This window comes from Rattus norvegicus, chromosome 2 (assembly GCF_021556685.1).
Source record: "Rattus norvegicus strain SHRSP/BbbUtx chromosome 2, alternate assembly SHRSP_T2T, whole genome shotgun sequence".
Classification (NCBI taxonomy): Eukaryota; Metazoa; Chordata; class Mammalia; order Rodentia; family Muridae; genus Rattus; species Rattus norvegicus.
The window spans coordinates 79,503,923-79,519,103 of record NC_141535.1 but is presented as its reverse complement, the minus strand read 5'-3'; the positions used below and the strand labels follow the sequence as shown (position 1 = coordinate 79,519,103).

Here is a 15,181-nt window from a genome sequence, read left to right as displayed (position 1 = left end):
AAAAACAAAAAATATAGGTACCATATGAATCAGCTCTGCAAAACCCTGGGCATACAACTGAAGAAATCCTGTTGGCATGTGTCTTAGAGTTTTACTGCTGTGAACAGGCACCATGACCAAGACAACTCTTATAAGGACATTTAATTGGGGCTGGCTTATAGGTTCAGAGGGTCAGTCGATTATCATCAAAGCAGGAAGCATGGCAGCATCCAGGCAGGACTGGTAAAGGCAGAGCTGAGAGTCCTACATCTTCATCTGAAGGCTGATAGCAGAATACTGACTTCCAGGCAGCTAGGTCAAGGGTCTTAAGTTCCACACCCACAGTGACACACCTACTCCAACAGGCCACACCCTCTAATAGTGCCATTCCATGTGATGATAATATATAAACCATCACAGCATTATAACAGAGATATCTGCACTCTAAATATTTACTGTATCTACAATAGTCAGGTTTTCAAATTAGTCTGATCGCTTCTCGGCCTTTTGGCTAAGATCAAGTGTAGTATCTGTTCAAATTAGTCTGAGTGCCACTAACAGATGAATGAATAAAGACAAAACATGGCACATAAACATAATGGAAAATCTTCACCTGTGAACAAGGAAAAAACTGTACCATTTAGAGGAATACAGATGGGAGGGGAGATCATTCTTTAGATGACATAAGCCAAATTTGGAAACACAGCTGTCATGTTTTCTCTCATATGTGAACTCTGGAAACATTTAAAGACATAAAGGCAGAAGGAAACTATTGGTGGTGTAATAGGACCTGTGGGAAAAGGGAAGGTAAGGAAGAGGCATTTGATCAAGAATCCCTTTGGAAATGTGTCAATGAAATCTCTCATCTTGTGAAACTCACATAAGCTAAGACAGAGAGGCCCCAGAGAGCTCGCCTGCCTCTCTGTCACAGAGGACACAGTGGGAAGTTGGCGGTTTACAGGCTGGAAGCGTTGCTTACCCAATCCTGACCATGGAGTGCCCTCATCTCATCCAGTCTTCAGAGCTGTGTGAACTTCTATTGTTTATAAACCACCAAGTCTGTTTTGTCATAGCAGCCCCCAGATAACTAAAATAGGCTGGGTTGTAAGTAACCCAGAGACACAGAACCAATTAAAGTCTTAAAAACCATCATAATTAGGACTGTTCCTATTACATTGTCAAAACACTAAAATGACAAAAACAACTTGATGAAGGAAGAACACTGCATCTGTGTAGTTACAGTGTGAGGAGCATGCTGTGCCATTACAGTGTGCAGGGCATCCTATGTAGTTACAGTGTGCAGGGCATCCTGTGTGGTTACAGTGTGCAGTAAATTCTGTATAGTTACAGTGTGAAGAGCATCCTGTGTAGTTACAGTGTGCAGGGCATCCTGTGTGGTTACAGTGTTCAGGGTATCCTGTGTAGTTACAGTGTTCATGGCATCCTGTGTAGTTACAGTGTTCAGGGCATCCTGTGTAGTTACAGTGTGAGGAGCATGCTGTGCAGTTACAGTGTGCAGGGGATCCTGTGTAGTTACAGTGTGCACGGCATCCTGTGTAGTTACAGTGTGCAGGGAATCCTGTGTGGTTACAGTGTGCAGTAAATTCTGTGTAGTTACACTGTGAAGAGCATCCTGTGTGGTTACAGTGTGCTGTAAATTCTGTAGTTACAGTGTGCAGGTCATCCTGTGTAGTTACAGTGTGCAGGGCATCCTGTGTGGTTACAGTGTGCAATAAATTCTGTGTAGTTACAGTATGAAGAGCATCCTGTGAAGTTACAGTGTGCAGGGCATCCTGTGTGGTTACAGTGTTCAGGGTATCCGGTGTAGTTACAGTGTTCAGGGCATCCTGTGTTGTTACAGTGTGAAGAGCATTCTGTGTGGTTACAGTGTTCAGGGTATCCTGTGTAGTTACAGTGTGCAGGGCATCCTGTGTAGTTACAGTGTGAAGAGCATCCTGTGTAGTTACAGTGTGCAGGGCATCCTGTGTAGTTACAGTGTGCAGAGCATCCTGTGTAGTTACAGTGTGCAGGGCATCCTGTGTGGTTACAGTGTGAAGAGCATCCTGTGTAGTTACAGTGTTCAGGGCATCCTGTTTAGTTACACTTTTCAGGGCATCCTGTGTAGTTACAGTGTGCAGGGCATCCTGTGTAGTTACAGTGTGCAGGGCATCCTGTTTAGTTACACTTTTCAGGGCATCCTGTGAAGTTACAGTGTGCAGGGCATCCTGTGTAGTTACAGTGTGCAGGGCATCCTGTGTGGTTACAGTGTTCAGGGCATCCTGTGTGGTTACAGTGTGCAGGGCATCCTGTGTAGTTACAGTGTGCAGGGCATCCTGTGTAGTTACAGTGTTCAGGGCATCCTGTGTAGTTACAGTGTGCAGGGCATCCTGTGTGGTTACAGCGTTCAGGGTATCCTGTGTAGTTACAGTGTGAAGAGCATCCTGTGTAGTTACAGTGTTCACGGTATCCTGTGTAGTTACAGTGTGCAGGGCATCCTGTGTGGTTACAGTGTGCAGTAAATTCTGTATAGTTACAGTGTGAAGAGCATCCTGTGTATTTACAGTGTGAAGAGCATCCTGTGTAGTTACAGTGTGCAGGGCATCCTGTGTGGTTACAGTGTGCAGGGCATCCTGTGTAGTTACAGTTTGAAGAGAATCCTGTGTAGTTACAGTGTGCAGGGCATCCTGTGTAGTTACAGTGTGCAGGGCATCCTGTGTGGTTAGAGTGTGCAGGGCATCCTGTGTAGTTACAGTGTGAAGAGCATCCTGTGTAGTTACAGTGTTCAGGGTATCCTGTTTAGTTACAATTTTCAGGGCATCTGTCTCGCGCCCAATGTCCCGCCAGCAAGAACGACGCGCGGCAACAGGATTCTTCTGCAAACAAGCCTTTACTGTGTTACAGCTCTTCTTAGTGTTACAGCTCTTCTTAGTGTTACAGCTCTCTTGAACAGGGACCCCGAGCAGCAAAATCGCTCGGTTTATATAGACAACAGTATGCTAATTATCTCTCAGGGATTGGTGGGGCTTGGATCACCCCACTACTTGTCCTCCAGGGATTGGCGGAGAATGAATCACCTCATTAGCATATTAACGGTCAACTGACACCTGGTGCATAAACCGCACATGTGCAGTACCGCTGTTCACCACTAGAGGGAGCCCTAGCAAGGGGACAAGCCTGCACATGCGCAGTAAGTCGTTTATATCCAGACAAGGCTGGATGTCGGCACCATCTTTGTTTCGCCACGCAGCTCTCTACAGGCATCCTGTGTAGTTACAGTGTGCAGGGCATCCAGTGTGATTACAGTGTTCAGGGCATCCTGTGTAGTTACAGTGTTCAGGGCATCCTGTGTAGTTACAGTGTGCAGGGCATCCAGTGTGATTACAGTGTTCAGGGCATCCTGTGTAGTTACAGTGTGCAGGGCATCCAGTGTGATTACAGTGTTCAGGGCATCCTGTGTAGTTACAGTGTTCAGGGCATCCTGTGTAGTTACAGTGTGGAGAGCATCCTGTGTAGTTACAGTGTGCAGGGCATCCTGTGTAGTTACAGTGTGAAGAGCATCCTGTGTAGTTATAGCGTTCAGGGCATCCTGTGAAGTTACAGTGTGCAGTGTATCCTGTGTGGTTACAGTGTTCAGGGTATCCTGTGTAGTTACAGTGTTCAGGGCATCCTGTGCACTTACAGTGTGCAGGGCATCCTGTGTGGTTACAATGTGCAGGGCATCCTGTGTAGTTACAGTGTGCAGGGCATCCTGTGTGTTTACAGTGTTCACGGCATCCTGTGTAGTTACAGTGTGAAGAGCATCCTGTGTAGTTACAGTGTTCAGGGCATCCTGTGTAGTTACAGTGTGCAGGGCATCCTGTGTAGTTACAGTGTGAAGAGCATCCTGTGTAGTTACAGCGTTCAGGGCATCCTGTGTAGTTACAGTGTGGAGAGCATCTTATGTAGTTACAGTGTGCAGGGCATCCTGTGTGTTTACAGTGTGCAGGGCATCCTGTGTAGTTACAGTGTGCCGGGCATCCTGTGTAGTTACAGTGTGAAGAGCATCCTGTGTAGTTACAGCGTTCAGGGCATCCTGTGTGGTAGAGTGTGCAGGGCATCCTGTGTAGTTACCGTGTTCAGGGCATACTGTGTAGTTACAGTGTACAGGGCATCATGTGTAGTTACAGTGTTCAGGGCATCCTGTGTAGTTACAGTGTACAGGGCATCATGTGTAGTTACAGTGTTCAGGGCATCCTGTGTAGTTACAGTGTTCAGGGCATCCTGTGTAGTTACCGTGTTCAGGGCATCCTGTGTGGTACAGTGTGCAGGGCATCCTGTGTAGTTACAGTGTTCAGGGCATCCTGTGTAGTTACAGTGTTCAGGGCATCCTGTGTGGTTACAGTGTGAACAGCATCCTGTGTAGTTACAGTGTTCAGGGCATCCTGTGTAGTTACAGTGTGCAGGGCATCCTGTGTAGTTACAGTGTGAAGAGCATCCTGTGTAGTTACAGCGTTCAGGGCATCCTGTGTAGTTACAGTGTGCAGTATATCCTGTGTGGTTACAGTGTTCAGGGTATCCTGTGTAGTTACAGTGTGCAGGGCATCCTGTGTGGTTACAATGTGCAGGGCATCCTGTGTAGTTACAGTGTGCAGGGCATCCTGTGTGTTTACAGTGTTCACGGCATCCTGTGTAGTTACAGTGTGAAGAGCATCCTGTGTAGTTACAGTGTTCAGGGCATCCTGTGTAGTTACAGTGTGCAGGGCATCCTGTGTAGTTACAGTGTGAAGAGCATCCTGTGTAGTTACAGCGTTCAGGGCATCCTGTGTAGTTACAGTGTGGAGAGCATCTTATGTAGTTACAGTGTGCAGGGCATCCTGTGTGTTTACAGTGTGCAGGGCATCCTGTGTAGTTACAGTGTGCCGGGCATCCTGTGTAGTTACAGTGTGAAGAGCATCCTGTGTAGTTACAGCGTTCAGGGCATCCTGTGTGGTAGAGTGTGCAGGGCATCCTGTGTAGTTACCGTGTTCAGGGCATACTGTGTAGTTACAGTGTACAGGGCATCATGTGTAGTTACAGTGTTCAGGGCATCCTGTGTAGTTACAGTGTTCAGGGCATCCTGTGTAGTTACCGTGTTCAGGGCATCCTGTGTGGTACAGTGTGCAGGGCATCCTGTGTAGTTACAGTGTTCAGGGCATCCTGTGTAGTTACAGTGTTCAGGGCATCCTGTGTGGTTACAGTGTGAACAGCATCCTGTGTAGTTACAGTGTTCAGGGCATCCTGTGTAGTTACAGTGTTCAGGGCATCCTGTGTAGTTACAGTGTGCAGGGCATCCTGTGTATGTACAGTGTGCAGGGTCTCCTCTGTGGTTACAGTGTGCAGGTCATCCTGAAAAGGAAGCCAAGATGGGAGGAGCTTGAAGCACCTTGACCTAGTAAATTACAGTCCTGAAGAAAAGAGAAAAGCCGCTGCTTTGCTTCATTTCTCCTTTCTGTGTGCATCAATGCCAAATGCAAGGGAAGGATGCCACCCACTCTTAGCGTGAGCTCTCTAACTTCAGTTTTCCAAGTTTGGCAGTCTCTGACAGGTATTCCCAGAAGTTTATCTTGCGGGTAATTCTAGATCCTGACAATGTGATAACATTAACTATGTCACCCCCTCCTACTGTGACATAGAACTCATATAAAGTGTAATCAGATGCACATGAAGGACAAAGCACTTTTATCCTGGGACCTTCACTGTCTGTCTGCAGCATCCCTCCACCTCTTATCCATACCCTAGGAACTCTCCATCTTGCCTGCTCTTTGCTTCCCAGGCCTCCTTCACCACAGTCTTCCTCGGGATAAAAATTTCCCGGATCATCCCATTTCTCTTTCTTTTTGGTCAGGGTCTTGGTTAAATGTGACAGCCAGTAGATGCTGAGCTCCTATTACTTGCAGTCAATGACCGTTTCATAGACTCTCTGAAAGTCTTAACCTTGAGCCCTTTAACTAGAGAGATTGTGTTGTGATTTATGTGTGAGTTTTCAGTTTTGTCAGTAGAAATTTGTAGTTGCTCAAACATTCTGTGTTAAATTTTTGTCCCTAAGTAGTGAATAAATGGACCATCTTATTTTTTTGTCTAATGTGTATCTAGAAAAAGCAAATAAGTAGCTCTACTACTTTAAAGTGTTGGATATGATTTTAAGATAGTTCATTATGTGCTATAATGCCCACTCCCTGGTTTGTCTGTAGGCTGGCCCTTTGGTGTCTTCCTACCTTATCTGAAGCATCACAAATAAAAACAGCATCTTCATTGCTCTGAGTACAATGGGACTGTGGTAAGGCTTGTCACCCACACTTCACTTTACTGCCCTTCTGTATTCACTCTTGAAATGTGGATTATTCAATCTCAGGAGGATGAGAAAGATTAGGAGCAGAGGAACAAGATAGGTGTTGGATCGAGTTTTAATGTACACAGTAGAAAGGCTGGCTGTGAAGTTAGAGCCTCATTGTACAGTAAGTCACCAGAAATTTTGAGTCAGTGTCATGGTGACTCAATGAGAATGGCTCCCATAAGCTTATATATTTGAGTGGATAGAGATGTTTTAGAATGGTGAGGGGGTTGTGGCCTTGTTGGGGAAGGTGTGTCACTGGCCATGAAATTTATTTCCAGTGCTATATCTCTGACTCATGGTTGTGGGTCAAGATGTATGAATTCTTGGTTGTTTATTCACTTTTCCACCATAGATTCTAACCTGCTGAAGCTATAAGTCAAATTAGATAAAAAAGGGCTGTCTTGGTTATGGTGATCTTTCCACAGCAATAGTAAAGTAAGGAAGACTGAAGTTTGTACCAGGAGCTGGGTATTTCTGTTACAGGCCTGCCCAACCTTTGTTTTGGAGGAAGGTAGAAGACTTAGGGACTTTGGACAGTGAAAGTAATCAAACATTGTAAGCTGAACTTTGATGGGCTATCCTAGTAGGTACTTGGAAAACAGTAGTGTTGATAGCAATTTAGACAGTAGAGGCTCAACTCAAGAGGTTTGAGAGGGAAATAATATTACCAACTAGGCTAGAGACTATAATGGTATTTTGGAAAAGAATATGGCTGCTTTCTACCTGTGTCCTAAGATTTTGCCTGATGCTAAATTAAAAAAGAAATGGGCTAATTTCCTTGGTAGAGTCAGTTTCAAGACAACCTAATACTGACTCTGTGATATGGTTATTATTAGTCACTCTTATGTGGGTCTGGAGTTGCAGAAGGGGCAACCAAGAGATATTTAGATGTTTTAAGTAGTTGGTGCTCATCCTCTGCCCTGAAGGGTCTTTCAACATTCACCAAGATCATTTCTATGCACAGGATTCATTAACAGGGGTTTAGCTGAGGAGAAATTATGCATATTAAAAACAAACTCATTTCCTATAACTGGCATGCTTGCCCATTCTGGCACACTCTATTTGCCCTCTCCTTCCATCACTATACCTTAAACCTTTGATTGCACATGTATAAGTTGCCACTGACCTACTGCTTTGATAGTTAATCTTGTATAAGAAATATCAGTTGGCTTTGAGGAAGAGCAGAGCATGTTTTCTGTTAAAGTCAAACCACAAAAAACACAATTTCTTTTTTAACCAATGAATAGCAAAGCACCTAGGAGAGAATCTCCCAATTTAAACATTAAATGTAATATACCATGAAAATAACGGAATAGTCATAATTCACTTCAGTTACATTGTTTATCTAACACATGATCAGCAGTGTGGAAATTGCTGTGGTCCATAAATAGTCTCCATATGCTGTCAGACTATTTACTCTGTCTAGCAATCTGTAAGTGATTTGCTCGTATGATGCCCAGTTTTAAACATATTGAGGATGAGAAACACTCTAACCCATGAATTTATACACTTTTTGATATAACATACACAGTTTGTATAATATTGTGAAAATTCTCATATAGATTTGTCTGAAATTATACTTTGTTAAAAAACTTGGAGATTTTTTAAAACAAGTGACTATAGTTTTTATTTTAATTTTTTTTAGTGAATTCCCTGATGCCACCATGGTGGTAATGAAGGATTTGCATATCCCAAAGTTGACGCAAGACATTTAGTTACAGGCAGATTATCCTAACAGGTCCTACTAAGGGACAAACTTTTTCTTTCTGTTGATGAGAATTTTGTGGGAAGCTGAGAGAAAATGGAGTTCAATTTGCATTAATAAAACTTCCATATGGCTTCAAGAAGTGTGTGCATATGTGTGTTTTTTAAAGTAGCTCGCTCTTTCCCACGATCATAGGAAGAAGATCATGCTTGAAGAATTTTAGTTCATGACAGCCATGCAGCTGTGGTTTTAACAACACACACAAAGAGTCAATAGGATTGTGTGTGTCTCTCTGTATGTGTGTGTTTGAAGTAAATGTTGAAATGAAATAAGTCAAAGGAAAAGGTAAAATTATGTATAATAAAGCCAAAAAGATATGTCTTTTTAGTGGCAGAATATCAGTGACTTCTCTTCAATTTCAAGGCACATGTGAAGGTTTTCCATGTTGGGTGTTGTTACCCTCTTGTCAGACACTGCTCACGTGAGTAGGATCGGGGTTTGGAGCATCCACACTTGTTTTGTGTGTTGTTTGCTGTTGTTCATTTTTCCATCCACTTATTTTCACACCAGCTATGAGAACCAGCTGTGACTCCAGCGCTGTGATGGAACCCAAGAGAAACACATGCTAAGACTTAGAGGAAGCCATAGTGGGAGAACAGTTCCCCTCAGGAATGTATGCCCAAATGTAACCACTGGCATCCATAAGCGCTACCTATTTGGTAAAAGTTACTTACAAATGTGAACAAGAATTGAAAGATGCGACTATTATGGATTATGGCAACAGGTATTTTCATTAAAGGGGAAAACTTGAAGGGCACATGGAGAGAAGGTATAGAGCTGGTAGTATGGATCAGGGTGATGATTCCATGAGCTGAGAAACAGCAACAAGAGTATGCACAGGCTTATTTACAAGTAGAGGTTCTCAAGGGATAGGACTCTGCTGGCGCCATTTAAACTTCTGGGTTTGGAATTTGTGTTGTTTTAAAGCTACCTTGTTTGTTCTAATTTGTCATAGAAGCCTTAATAATCTGATATGGTGCAGAAATTGTGAAGCCATCAAAAACTCAGAGATCAAAAAGAAACATAATAGTCTAGTGCACTTCTTTCTTTCTTTCTTGCTTGCTTGCTTGCTTTTTGGTATTAGCGGTTGAAGGTGGGGCCTCACACATTCTGTTACCACTCAGTTACACTCCCAGAATTGATACAATGTTTTATAAAACAAAAATAATTTCCTCAAATCCATTTCATGATAAGCAGCGTGTTAACATTTTAAATGACAATGATGTCACTGAGGTTCCAACGGGGGTAGCTGCATTGGTGTCCTCAGTTAATGAATGTCACTTGAATAGAATTGAGATAAACTCAGGGTTTTATTCATATTGGGGGAGGATCCAGCCAGTCACCCACCATGATCCCCAGTTTGTATAATCTATACCACAAAAACTGATGTAGGGGAAAAACTACACTGGAGGACTGCTTCTCTGTCCTTTCATTTTCAAGCCTCTGAAAGGGTTTAGTAAGAGCCATTCTTTTCAACCTGTTTACATTTCTCTCGGTCTTATAGCTTTTTCAACTGCCTTCCTGGTTTTCTCTGACTCCGGTTTTACATAGTCCTTCAAGCACATGGTATAGCCATCTGCTTGGAGTTGGAGGCCTTCAAACCAATTTAGATGCAAATTAAGGAGAGAGAGTTAGAGCCTGGTAAGGGATTGGTATTGGTTAGGAAATCTGCTGTCCTTATGGAAATCATGTTACTCCTATTTGGGCTGTTTCTCCATCCCTTTGAGACAGAGGCTCATGCAACCCTGATTGACTTTAAACTTACTATGTAGCCAAGAAGGTCCTGGTACTTCTGATCTTCCCATCTCTGCCTCTTTAGTGGTGAGATTACAGGGACTGGCTTATGAAGAAATGGAGGTTGAACCTAGGTTTTGTGCATGCTATGCAAGTACTCTACCAACTGAACTACGTCTCCAGTCACTGCTCTTTCTCACTAAAGAGAGTTTGTGCTCTGTGTGAAGCACCTTTATGTTGCATGAAAACTTCTGTCTATTCACTAGGATCTGGGAAGGAGACAGATGAAACTTGGAGATCTTTCTCTAATCCAGTTGCAACACCAAACACTTACTGGACTCTTCCTATGTATCAGGCACTCACTGTGCAATTTAAAACAAGGAGGCAGAGGAAAGGGATAATGTCTACATGAAGTAAAACTGTCTAGTGAAAACCACAAAATTCCCATGGTCAGCAGACATAGGAGAAATGAGAAGAGGTCTACAAGAAGAGTTCTAGGACAACAATTTGGTATGCACAGTTTCTCTAAGATTCTTCCCAAAACTACAGACCCTGTCCCCTTGATTATTGAAACCACACTATGATTTTTTATGGACCCCTTTTAACTTTTGGAAATAAAACTAAACTCAGAAATACCCCTCTTATTTAACATGGGCTTACAGTGAAGTCCAAAATGTAATCAGGGATATTGATGCTCATTTCTCCCAAATAATCATCAATGTCACCCTGCCACCCTCTCCAATTGTATCTCTAGGAAATGCCTCTCAAGGGATAGTGGGGCAGTCATTCTTTAATGCATAATGTCGGTTTTTCAATTATTAAGGGTGGCTTAGAACTATGCAGAAAACCATGGGGATGCAGTGATCTGCTTGAACATTGAAGAATATGAAGTTGATTACCCAAGTATTTATTTGCAAATAGCCTTCCCTTGAGCTAGTGTGACATCAGCTGAGGTAGGTGCAGTTCATGGAGTCCAGGTCAGGAAGCCCCGTGGCAGTGCTGTTCTGAGATGTTAGGGCAAGCTGTGTAGAAAGCATCAGGGTGTCTGTGCTTCTGCACAGTGTGGGGCTCACTTTCATCTTTCTCTTTGAGCAGGAAGCAACATTTTTTTCTGCCAAGAGTTTAAAAGTCCATCCTATCACCACAGCCTCCAGAAGAATGATGATCCTTTAGAAGCAACACAGCTGCCAGAGAGCAAAAGTGAGCACAGGTTCCCACAAAGACTTAGAGAAGTTGTTGGAAGATGCAGAGCATGGGGATCTGAGGGAAATGCGGAGAGCAAGCACAGCAGCTCCAGGACTCTGCATTCAGTGTGGGATGACAAACTCTTCCACTGAAACTACTGGCAAAGGTTCAGTCCTGGGGTGATGTGATTGCAGTGTATGTGGGGGATGTAGTTACTGAGATGTTGGATATGTTCCAAGAAATTATGTCCAGCCCACGTTACCTAATAAGAGAACACCCTGGGATGCTCAGAACAGGGCCCACGTTTGTCCAATACTACATCTCCAGTCTCAGTAAAAGTCACAATTTTCTCTTTCATCATGAGAGTTATTTCTGATGACTGAGAAAACATTAGCTTATGTAGGTAACTATGAATGTCAAATCTCAGACTCTATAATTCCTGTTATGTAAACAGTGATTTCATTCTATCTTCACCCTCAGAACCCCATTTATTCTATGGAACAATGGGAATTTAAACTTGGATAATTCATTTCTCCCTCCAATTCCAACTTTCTTCCCTAGACCGGTATCTCAAAGATCTTAGTGTTGTTCCTGTTCTTCAGTAGATTTGGGGGAGGAGCTAGCTTGCTAACCCTTGTTTTTCCTCCTCTGTCTGGACCTTGACTCTGCTCTCCTATCTGGATCTTGGAAAGCCACATAAGGCTGCTCCTTGACTTCGTCCTCAGTCTCATCAGAAAGCCTTCTCCATTATTGCTTGGCCATTCCTGGGTCTATACCATGGAATATTCTCTGAAGCTACCAGAAACTCTCCCTTCATCTGCTCATGTTTCCTCTTAGGTTAATGCTATCCCATATTTGTCTAGAACAGAGTCTTATATTCTTAGATGCTACAACAGCAACTATTATTGCAGGAGTGTCTATCTCTTTGGATCTCCCTGTGAAAGGCAAGTGAGTGGAAACTCATTAGAGTGATAGAGTTCCACCCTGAGTTTTGTAGGCCCAGGAGCATCTCATGTTGTCCTATGACTCCTCCCCCTCCCCCAAGAGGATGAAGCTTTCTTTGTGGTGAGGAAGGAGGAGAGAAAATTCTTTTCTTATTTTCTCAACAGACATTCTCCCTGTACCTTCATTCTGATTTTTGAATCTCTGAAGCAAGTAGTAGGTTCTCTTGCCTTTCCTAATTTTTGGTGCATCCCCCTTTCGCAGGATGCTCATGCAGAACACTACCTTTTTGAGTAGAAGGACAGTGGATCTTGAGCCAGAAATCAACAATAGATTTGATAACATTCCAGAAAGTTAGGATGCTTTGAAACCATTTAATCAACTGATTGTAGTCTCCACAGAATATGAGGTCAGTTGCTCTCTGTGGATCCCTTTATTTACCTCTGTGAAGCTCTAGGTTTAGGCCACTTATCTAGTATCATTATGTAAACATTCCTCTCTGCACACACTCTGTTAGAATTAAGATTTTTGTATGTTTACAGTAGGAAACAGAACAGTGTCTTTGGCAGAGTTCTCTTTCAGGAGGCCCTAGTTTATGTTTGTAATATTCATGCAAGTGAGTTGGAATTTCTCTGATACCAAATGTCTTTCACATATTAGGTCTTAGAAGCCAGCTCTAGAGTAAATTACTGGGGAAAATATCAAGCTCAAATCTTAAGCTATGAAAAGTTTCTTTTATGTATATGTGTCTTGATATTTTAGTTCAAAATTTAATACCTGGTCTGTGCAGGACTCAGAGGCTGGCTCCTTAGTAACTTTGCCACCCACTTTCCACCTCTTGATAAATGCCATTTTAACTCTTTAAAAATCACTTTTAGGAAGCTGTAATTTTGAGGAAATTTGTTTCTGTATAACAAACAAACAAAATCAGGAAACAACCACAGACAACTTTAGAAGGAACTCTGTGAGCACTGAAATTATCTTCCTGCACTATTTCCTCATGCTTACACATTCAGTCTCTAGAGCTGAAAATAGCGTCCCAGGAAATGAACAGAAAATTCAGACAAACGAAAGAGCAAAAAGTGTCAAGCAGAGGTTACACTTACTACAACCCCTCACTGAGGACAGAAGGAGTTGATAAGTGTCCTTTTACCTTGATCTGTAATGTCCATCGCTTATTTCTTTGACATGAAACTGCCAAGTAGCTCAGGAAGTGATGGGCTACTTATCAGAGCCCGATTAAGCATGTGCACCAGTGAAGTCAAAAGCATCTCAGATAAAGGACAAGTGCTTTAATCTTTCCTGCAAGATAGGGCTCCAAATCAGCACATTGTACAAGGACATTTGATCTGGATGTGTGAGTATTTTGCAAGGGGAATGTGCTTTGGAATAAAGCAGTTGGTTACTATGCTTCGCCACATGGGGAAGAAATGGCTCTTTGTACAGTGAACATCAGAATGTTGACTGTACGTGGAAAAACTACCCCCTTCTCTGAAGAGTCCTTATTGTTTATGCTGTCTACTTCCTTGGATGTTTAAATACACTTTATCAAGTGGTTCTGGAGGAACTTTGCCACAGTGGAAATGGAATCTGAGAGTCACCATCACTTGCTTGGGGTCACAGGCATCAACTAATCCTCACACCACACCCTATAGTTCCTGTCCATTTCTTTACTCGATCACTCTTAGCTCAGGCTGCTGTAACAAATACAAGTCAGCTACCTTAAACAACAAACATTACTCTCCGTGGAGAATGGATGTCGAAGATGAAATCGTTGGCAAAGTGAGTTCTGGTGAAGGCTCTTTCCCTACTTGGAACAAGCCTACTTAACAGTTATGTCTTCAGCTAGTAGAGACAGGGGCTTGATCTCACCCTAAACTTGTGGTCCTTTGTTGAATAGTGGGATTAGAGGCATGTGTGACCTTGCCCATCTTTATTCTCTTCTTAGAGACTTTAACCATGACTTGAGGCACCATCTATTGGCTTCACCTGACCAGGATTATCTCTCAAAGGCCTCATCTAAAAATAAGCATTACATTGGGGGTAGGGGTGGGGTAGGGCATTGATATTTGAATTCTAAGCATTTAGTTAAGTGTTGTTCCCCCCCCCCCCGCAATGGCCCAGAAATGGAATCAGCTTAGATGTTTATCAAATGATGAATGGATAATGAAAATGTGGTTCATATACACAACAGAATACTATTCAGCTGTAAAGAGAAGTAAAATTAGGACATTTCAGAAAAGGGATGAAACAAACCAAGTTATACTCAACAAGGTGATCCAGGCCCAAACAGACAAATGCTGTATGTTCTCTTTCATGTGTGGATCCAGCTTGAAGTTCTATAGCTAGTACTTTTTTTGAATTGTCTATAAAGGCCAGGAATATAGGAAGGGGGCATGTGGGGGGACTTAAGGGAAGAGAACTAGAAGAGTCCATGTGATATGTTAGCAGAATGGAGACTATGGGGAGGCAGGGTGACTTTTCAGGGAGATTAGGATTGGAAGGGGTAGAGGGAGATGAGAGGGTAAAGGGAAGGGATAACTAAAAATCAAGGATATATAGAAAAAGTTTTAAGGAAGCATGCTATATATTGTAAGTCTGTTAAAGTATCATACTGGTAGGTTAGTGTTGCCCTCAAACTTCAAAACTTTTCTTTGTAGCTGGTGCTAGTTAATGTAGAGACTTACAAATGGGCCAAGTTTGGAGTGTAAGTGACAATCAGATGCTGTGACCTGAAAGGAACATTTATATTATTCCTTCAAAGATTCACAGAATATCCAGAGGACAGGCCAGCAAGAATGCAGGAGTCAGAGGTTGGGGATGAGAAAACTATATGACTAGACATGGCACAGTCATTGTACTTATGAATTCACTGCAGCTGTATTCACCTGCCCAAGATCTGCACAAGACTGGCCCTACTACCATTTTAGCATACATAAGGGAGCTCATGAGGCCCCACCTCTCACTAGGATAGCTAATTGTGGCTGGGGCTGGGAAGGGCACCATTTTTATAAGTGAGATAGCCATTGAAAAGTCACCTATTCTTCAGTAAATATTCCAGGGTTTCTATTGTTTTAGAACTGGAATATTATATTTATATTAATTTCTTCCTCCACTTAGAATCTATAATCTTTCACAAAATATTAAATTTTCATTCTCATAAATCCAACTATAAAATAATTTGCAGTAAGCAGCTGATAAACCATGAAGTATTATGTGATTTA

At 42.6% G+C, this 15,181-nt stretch overlaps 1 pseudogene; it reads left to right on the top strand.

Annotated features, from left to right (window-relative positions):
* Window positions 1-470: 470 nt before the first annotated feature.
* Window positions 471-590, top strand: Rnu2-24 (RNA, U2 small nuclear 24; annotated as a pseudogene).
* Window positions 591-15,181: the final 14,591 nt, after the last annotated feature.